Genomic DNA, 9,760 nt, shown 5'->3' with positions numbered 1-9,760 from the left:
CATTAACAGTATCGTCAAATCCGCTCATAAATATAACCTGATTAACGTATAAATAAAATATTGGATGCTGATACATAACCTTTGAAACAGGTTAAAGGCACACTGTCACGGATTTAAAATCTAAAAATGGATAATGGATAATAAATGGATAATAAATAAAAATTGCATTAATTGTTGGAAAACAAATCTAGCTATCGCATCACTTTAACTAAACCATGATGGAATGAAATCCATGTCAACCCTCGAGGCAATTTTAGTTTTTGAATTATGGACCATTGCCATAATTCAATTATTTTTACAAAATATCATTAATAAATGGAGTATGGTGGTTATGAAGATGGTTGAATGAAGTACATTTAGGGACAAGTAATACTTTGTTAGACCATTAAATAGGTCAGTGGTCTGTGACAATATGCCTTTAAAGCATTCATTATTTTGCATGTATATAGCTCTTTAAAAAAACACGCAAGATTTAGATGGACTGTATTAAAATTATACACATCACAAAATCCCGTATAATCCTTAGGACTATACATACAGGAGCTTTATTTCGGTCCATTTTGGGGCGTAACGTAGCCCAGTGGTACAGCGCTCGCTCGATGCGCGGTCAGTCTGGGATTGATCCCCGTCGGTGGGCACATTGGGCTATTTCTCGTTCCTGCCAGTGCACCACGACTGGTATATCAAAGGCCGTGGTATGTACTACCATGTCTGTTGGATGGTGCATATAAAAGATCCCTTGCTGCTAATCGAAAAGAGTAGCCCATGAAGTGGCGACAGCGGGTTTCCTCTCTCAATATCTGTGTGGTCCTTAACCATATGTCTGACGCCATATACAATGTGTTCAGTGCGTCGTTAAATAAAACATTTCTTTCTTTCTTTTTCTTTTCGGTATATTTTTCTAATGGGTCACTTCGGCAAAACTGCATCGCTTGGACACGAGTCTTCATCGAATAACCAAATTTACTTGCAACTGTTATTACCCTTTTCATAAAACACAAAAAATATCTATCTTTTCGGAAGCTATGACTTTATGGGGCAGAATTCAAGAAGCCTGTGTGTTTTTTCTTCAACGCAGGTGTTTAGGCATTGTAAATGTATGTGGTTACTCGCGTGTAAGACATAAACAGGTGTTTAGGCATTGTAAATGTATGTGGTTACTCGCGTGTAAGACAAACAGGTGTTTAGGCATTGTAAATGTATGTGGTTACTCGCGTGTAAGACATAAACAGGTGTTTAGGCATTGTAAATGTATGTGGTTACTCGCGTGTAAGACAAACAGGTGTTTAGGCATTGTAAATGTATGTGGTTACTCGCGTGTAAGACATAAACAGGTGTTTAGGCATTGTAAATGTATGTGGTTACTCGCGTGTAAGACAAACAGGTGTTTAGGCATTGTAAATGTATGTGGTTACTCGCGTGTAAGACATAAACAGGTGTTTAGGCATTGTAAATGTATGTGGTTACTCGCGTGTAAGACATAAACAGGTGTTTAGGCATTGTAAATGTATGTGGTTACTTGCGTGTAAGACAAACAGGTGTTTAGGCATTGTAAATGTATGTGGTTACTCGCGTGTAAGACATAAACAGGTCTTTAGGCATTGTAAATGTATGTGGTTACTCGCGTGTAAGACAAACGTGTTTAGGCATTGTAAATGTATGTGGTTACTCGCGTGTAAGACAAACAGGTGTTTAGGCATTGTAAATGTATGTGGTTACTCGCGTGTAAGACATAAACAGGTGTTTAGGCATTGTAAATGTATGTAGTTACTCGCGTGTAAGACATAAACAGGTGTTTAGGCATTGTAAATGTATGTGGTTACTCGCGTGTAAGACAAACAGGTGTTTAGGCATTGTAAATGTATGTGGTTACTCGCGTGTAAGACATAAACAGGTGTTTAGGCATTGTAAATGTATGTGGTTACTCACGTGTAAGACATAAACAGGTGTTTAGGAATTGTAAATGGTTACTCGCGTGTAAGACATAAACAGGTGTTTAGGCATTGTAAATGTATGTGGTTACTCGCGTGTAAGACAAACAGGTGTTTAGGCATTGTAAATGTATGTGGTTACTCGCGTGTAAGACATAAACAGGTGTTTAGGCATTGTAAATGTATGTGGTTACTCGCGTGTAAGACAAACAGGTGTTTAGGCATTGTAAATGTATGTGGTTACTCACGTGTAAGACATAAACAGGTGTTTAGGAATTGTAAATGTATGTGGTTACTCGCGTGTAAGACATAAACAGGTGTTTAGGCATTGTAAATGTATGTGGTTACTCGCGTGTAAGACAAACAGGTGTTTAGGCATTGTAAATGTATGTGGTTACTCGCGTGTAAGACATAAACAGGTGTTTAGGCATTGTAAATGTATGTGGTTACTCGTGTGTAAGACATAAACAGGTGTTTAGGCATTGTAAATGTATGTGGTTACTCGCGTGTAAGACAAACAGGTGTTTAGGCATTGTAAATGTATGTGGTTACTCACGTGTAAGACATAAACAGGTGTTTAGGAATTGTAAATGGTTACTCGCGTGTAAGACATAAACAGGTGTTTAGGCATTGTAAATGTATGTGGTTACTCGCGTGTAAGACAAACAGGTGTTTAGGCATTGTAAATGTATGTGGTTACTCGCGTGTAAGACAAACAGGTGTTTAGGCATTGTAAATGTATGTGGTTACTCGCGTGTAAGACATAAACAGGTCTTTAGGCATTGTAAATGTATGTGGTTACTCGCGTGTAAGACAAACGTGTTTAGGCATTGTAAATGTATGTGGTTACTCGTGTGTAAGACAAACAGGTGTTTAGGCATTGTAAATGTATGTGGTTACTCGCGTGTAAGACATAAACAGGTGTTTAGGCATTGTAAATGTATGTAGTTACTCGCGTGTAAGACATAAACAGGTGTTTAGGCATTGTAAATGTATGTGGTTACTCGCGTGTAAGACATAAACAGGTGTTTAGGCATTGTAAATGTATGTGGTTACTCGCGTGTAAGACAAACAGGTGTTTAGGCATTGTAAATGTATGTGGTTACTCACGTGTAAGACATAAACAGGTGTTTAGGAATTGTAAATGGTTACTCGCGTGTAAGACATAAACAGGTGTTTAGGCATTGTAAATGTATGTGGTTACTCGCGTGTAAGACAAACAGGTGTTTAGGCATTGTAAATGTATGTGGTTACTCGCGTGTAAGACATAAACAGGTGTTTAGGCATTGTAAATGTATGTGGTTACTTGCGTGTAAGACAAACAGGTGTTTAGGCATTGTAAATGTATGTGGTTACTCGCGTGTAAGACATAAACAGGTGTTTAGGCATTGTAAATGTATGTAGTTACTCGCGTGTAAGACACAAACAGGTGTTTAGGCATTGTAAATGTATGTGGTTACTCGCGTGTAAGACAAACAGGTGTTTTGGCATTGTAAATGTATGTGGTTACTCGCGTGTAAGACATAAACAGGTGTTTAGGCATTGTAAATGTATGTGGTTACTCGCGTGTAAGACAAACGTGTTTAGGCATTGTAAATGTATGTGGTTACTCGCGTGTAAAACATAAACAGGTGTTTAGGCATTGTAAATGTAAGTGGTTACTCGCGTGTAAGACAAACAGGTGTTTAGGCATTGTAAATGTATGTGGTTACTCGCGTGTAAGACATAAACAGGTGTTTAGGCATTGTAAATGTATGTGGTTACTCGCGTGTAAGACATAAACAGGTGTTTAGGCATTGTAAATGTATGTGGTTACTCGCGTGTAAGACAAACAGGTGTTTAGGCATTGTAAATGTATGTGGTTACTCACGTGTAAGACATAAACAGGTGTTTAGGAATTGTAAATGGTTACTCGCGTGTAAGACATAAACAGGTGTTTAGGCATTGTAAATGTATGTGGTTACTCGCGTGTAAGATAAACAGGTGTTTAGGCATTGTAAATGTATGTGGTTACTCGCGTGTAAGACATAAACAGGTGTTTAGGCATTGTAAATGTATGTGGTTACTTGCGTGTAAGACAAACAGGTGTTTAGGCATTGTAAATGTATGTGGTTACTCGCGTGTAAGACAAACAGGTGTTTAGGCATTGTACATGTATGTGGTTACTCGCGTGTAAGACATAAACAGGTGTTTAGGCATTGTAAATGTATGTGGTTACTCGCGTGTAAGACAAACAGGTGTTTAGGCATTGTAAATGTATGTGGTTACTCGCGTGTAAGACATAAACAGGTGTTTAGGCATTGTAAATGTATGTGGTTACTCGCGTGTAAGACAAACAGGTGTTTAGGCATTTTAAATGTATGTGGTTACTCACGTGTAAGACATAAACAGGTGTTTAGGCATTGTAAATGTATGTAGTTACTCGAGTGTAAGACATAAACAGGTGTTTAGGCATTGTAAATGTATGTGGTTACTCGCGTGTAAGACAAACAGGTGTTTAGGCATTGTAAATGTATGTGGTTACTCACGTGTAAGACATAAACAGGTGTTTAGGAATTGTAAATGGTTACTCGCGTGTAAGACATAAACAGGTGTTTAGGCATTGTAAATGTATGTGGTTACTCGCGTGTAAGACAAACAGGTGTTTAGGCATTGTAAATGTATGTGGTTACTCGCGTGTAAGACATAAACAGGTGTTTAGGCATTGTAAATGTATGTGGTTACTTGCGTGTAAGACAAACAGGTGTTTAGGCATTGTAAATGTATGTGGTTACTCGCGTGTAAGACATAAACAGGTGTTTAGGCATTGTAAATGTATGTAGTTACTCGCGTGTAAGACATAAACAGGTGTTTAGGCATTGTAAATGTATGTGGTTACTCGCGTGTAAGACAAACAGGTGTTTAGGCATTGTAAATGTATGTGGTTACTCGCGTGTAAGACAAACAGGTGTTTAGGCATTGTAAATGTATGTGGTTACTCGCGTGTAAGACAAACAGGTGTTTAGGCATTGTAAATGTATGTGGTTACTCACGTGTAAGACATAAACAGGTGTTTAGGAATTGTAAATGGTTACTCGCGTGTAAGACATAAACAGGTGTTTAGGCATTGTAAATGTATGTGGTTACTCGCGTGTAAGACAAACAGGTGTTTAGGCATTGTAAATGTATGTGGTTACTCGCGTGTAAGACATAAACAGGTGTTTAGGCATTGTAAATGTATGTAGTTACTCGCGTGTAAGACATAAACAGGTGTTTAGGCATTGTAAATGTATGTGGTTACTCGCGTGTAAGACAAACAGTTGTTTAGGCATTGTAAATGTATGTGGTTACTCGCGTGTAAGACATAAACAGGTCTTTAGGCATTGTAAATGTATGTGGTTACTCGCGTGTAAGACAAACGTGTTTAGGCATTGTAAATGTATGTGGTTACTCGCGTGTAAGACAAACAGGTGTTTAGGCATTGTAAATGTATGTGGTTACTCGCGTGTAAGACATAAACAGGTGTTTAGGCATTGTAAATGTATGTAGTTACTCGCGTGTAAGACATAAACATGTGTTTAGGCATTGTAAATGTATGTGGTTACTCGCGTGTAAGACAAACAGGTGTTTAGGCATTGTAAATGTATGTAGTTACTCGCGTGTAAGACATAAACATGTGTTTAGGCATTGTAAATGTATGTGGTTACTCGCGTGTAAGACAAACAGGTGTTTAGGCATTGTAAATGTATGTGGTTACTCGCGTGTAAGACATAAACAGGTGTTTAGGCATTGTAAATGTATGTGGTTACTCGCGTGTAAGACAAACGTGTTTAGGCATTGTAAATGTATGTGGTTACTCGCGTGTAAGACATAAACAGGTGTTTAGGCATTGTAAATGTAAGTGGTTACTCGCGTGTAAGACAAACAGGTGTTTAGGCATTGTAAATGTATGTGGTTACTCGCGTGTAAGACATAAACAGGTGTTTAGGCATTGTAAATGTATGTGGTTACTCGCGTGTAAGACAAACAGGTGTTTAGGCATTGTAAATGTATGTGGTTACTCACGTGTAAGACATAAACAGGTGTTTAGGCATTGTAAATGTATGTAGTTACTCGCGTGTAAGACATAAACAGGTGTTTAGGCATTGTAAATGTATGTGGTTACTCGCGTGTAAGACAAACAGGTGTTTAGGCATTGTAAATGTATGTGGTTACTCGCGTGTAAGACATAAACAGGTGTTTAGGCATTGTAAATGTATGTGGTTACTCGCGTGTAAGACAGACGTGTTTAGGCATTGTAAATGTATGTGGTTACTCGCGTGTAAGACATAAACAGGTTTTTAGGCATTGTAAATGTAAGTGGTTACTCGCGTGTAAGACAAACAGGTGTTTAGGCATTGTAAATGTATGTGGTTACTCGCGTGTAAGACATAAACAGGTGTTTAGGCATTGTAAATGTATGTGGTTACTCGCGTGTAAGACAAACAGGTGTTTAGGCATTGTAAATGTATGTGGTTACTCACGTGTAAGACATAAACAGGTGTTTAGGAATTGTAAATGGTTACTCGCGTGTAAGACATAAACAGGTGTTTAGGCATTATAAATGTATGTGGTTACTCGCGTGTAAGACAAACAGGTGTTTAGGCATTGTAAATGTATGTGGTTACTCGCGTGTAAGACATAAACAGGTGTTTAGGCATTGTAAATGTATGTGGTTACTTACGTGTAAGACAAACAGGTGTTTAGGCATTGTAAATGTATGTGGGTACTCGCGTGTAAGACATAAACAGGTGTTTAGGCATTGTAAATGTATGTAGTTACTCGCGTGTAAGACATAAACAGGTGTTTAGGCATTGTAAATGTATGTGGTTACTCGCGTGTAAGACAAACAGGTGTTTAGGCATTGTAAATGTATGTGGTTACTCGCGTGTAAGACATAAACAGGTGTTTAGGCATTGTAAATGTATGTGGTTACTCGCGTGTAAGACAAACAGGTGTTTAGGCATTGTAAATGTATGTGGTTACTCACGTGTAAGACATAAACAGGTGTTTAGGAATTGTAAATGTATGTGGTTACTCGCGTGTAAGACATAAACAGGTGTTTAGGCATTGTAAATGTATGTGGTTACTCGCGTGTAAGACAAACAGGTGTTTAGGCATTGTAAATGTATGTGGTTACTCGCGTGTAAGACAAACAGGTTTTGTAAATATTTGGCCTATCATTTTTAGAAAGTACATTTTACATGAGTGTGATTAGTAGCCCCAGTATTCTGACGATAGGAGAGCTAGAACCGGCCTCGGTGGCGCAGTGGTTAAGCCATCCGACTACAGGCTGGTAGGTACAGGGTTCGCAGCCCGGTACTGGCTCCAACCCAGAGCGAGTTAAGGGCTCAGTGGGTAGGTGTAAGGCCACTACTCCCTCTTATCTCTCACTAACCACTAACCAACTAACCCACTGTCCTGGACAGACAGCCCAGATAGCTGAGGTGTGTGCCCAGGACAGCGTTTTTGAACATTAATTGGATATAAGCACGAAAATAAGTTGAAATGAAAAAGGAGAGCTAGACGGACATTTGGACAGTTATTAAATGTCAGTCTAGCTCTCTTACCACCAAAGTACTCGGGCTGTGTAATAACAAAATGTAACGATTTAAACTTCAAATATATTTTTTATAGTTATTGCTCTTAACGCAACCAGTCAGTCCAAAGTATCGTAAATATTTTGGGCTGAATTTGCAAAGTAAATGTTTGTCTTACACGTGTTTAAAGGAAGGAAGGGAATGGTTTATTTATCGACGCACTCAACACATTTTATTTACGGTTATGTGGCTTTGGACATATGGTTAAGGACCACACAGATATTGAAGGAGGAAACCCGCTGTCGACTCTTCATGGGCTACTCTTTTCGATTAGCAGCAAGAGAATAAAATGTAAGTTCTAATTTAAATTATCAAAACCGTCTTTAATAGTGAAGAATACGCCGTAGTGTTTAAAGGGACATTCCTGAGTTTGCTGCAATTTTTAAGATGTTATCGACTAACAGACTTTTTAACGATTGAAATTACATATCAAATATATTTTTCTGCATAAAATATTAGTGGCTGTATATTATACGTGCTTCTGGTCGTTCTAATATTTGTACTAGGTTAAATTTCATTTTATTTCCTAAAAATTATTTTGGCTTGTTACAAATATTGAGATGACCAAAAACACATTGAATATACAGACACTGATATTCTAAACAAGAAAATATATTTAATATGTAAGTTTAATCGTAGAAATATTTTATTAGTCGGAAACATCTTACAATGCAGCAAACTCAGGAATATCCCTTTAAGAACTAGGGTCCATAACTGCTCGGGCAACTGGGTCTGCCTAACGTATTGTTTCAAATCCGTTGAACCAAATTCATAATGATCAATAAATAAGAATGCCATTGCCACCGGTCCAATAGAAGTTGATTAATAAAAGAAAGTTATTAAATTCACGCTGATTTTCGATTCTTGTTGTAAGTCATCGAATAATCTTGGTCCTAAACAACTGGAAACACTCTATTATCCGCTCCGCTCATTATACAGCGTGTCATTCCACTGGTTGCCTTTGGAATCGTGAAAACAAAGCCTACCTTTTTTAATTAGAATGAATGTACATGTACCTGGCCCGCTTTCAACAAAATCTTGTATTCCGGACTTCTCGACACGGTTCTAAGCCTGCTTAATGAGCGTCGTCGAAAACACAACTAATTAGCGACCGCTCGTGTTTACAAACTAAATGTATTCTACGTGTATTAGCGTGAGTGTCCTCCCTTATGTGTGTGTGTTACAAAGCCTTGGTCGTGTGATGGTCGGTGGCATTGTGGTTAAGCCATATGACATACGGTTGGTAGGTACCGGGTTCGCAGCCCATTACCGGTATCCCAACCAGAGCGAGTTTTAAAGTGGGTAGGTGTACGATCACTACACCCTCTTCTCTCTCACTAATCACTAACGACTAACCCACTGTCCTGGACAGATAACCCAGATAGCTGAGGTGTGTGTGCCCAGGGCAGCGTGCTTGAACCTTAATTGGATATAAGCACGAAAATAATTAGAAATCAAATGAAAAGGTACCCAAAGCGAGTTTAACAACTCAGTACGTAAGGACCGGCCTCGGTGGCGTCGTGGTTAAGCCATCGGTCTACAGGCTGGTAGGTACTGGGTTCGGATCCCAGTCGAGCCATGGGATTTTTAATCCAGATACCGACTCCAAACCCTGAGTGAGCAAGGCTCAATGGGTAGGTGTAAACCACTTGCACCGACCAGTGATCCATAACTGGTTCAACAAAGGCCATGGTTTGTGCTATCCTGCCTGTGGGAAGCGCAAATAAAAGATCCCTGACTGCCTGTCGTAAAAGAGTAGCCTATGTGGCGATAGCGGGTTTCCTCTAAAAAATACAGTGTCAGAATGACCGTATGTTTGACGTCCAATAGCCGATGCTACGATAAAAAAAATCAATGTGCTCTAGTGGTGTCGTTAACTAAAACAATTTTTTTTTTCAGTACGTAAGGTCTACGGTCCTTCCCACAAAGAACGCTTTTTTTCATACTGTGGAATTTACTACAAGTTATTTATTTATGAGCCGATTGTTTTCTAAATTGCACACAAAAATAATAAGTTTCTGTTATTTCCAAATCATTTTTACTTTTATTCTCACGTCAAACAAAACTGAAATTATTTACAACCCCCCCCCCCCCCCCCACACACACACACACTTTTGTAGGAGGATGGAACGGACTATTAGTATTGCCAGTAATTGTTATATTGCGATATATTGCGATACGCATGTGTATTGTGATACGTATTACAATATA

The sequence above is a fragment of the Gigantopelta aegis genome, chromosome 7, assembly GCF_016097555.1.
Source record: "Gigantopelta aegis isolate Gae_Host chromosome 7, Gae_host_genome, whole genome shotgun sequence".
Taxonomy (NCBI): Eukaryota; Metazoa; Mollusca; class Gastropoda; order Neomphalida; family Peltospiridae; genus Gigantopelta; species Gigantopelta aegis.
The sequence above is the reverse complement of the archived record's forward strand: the minus strand, read 5'-3'. Positions refer to the sequence as shown.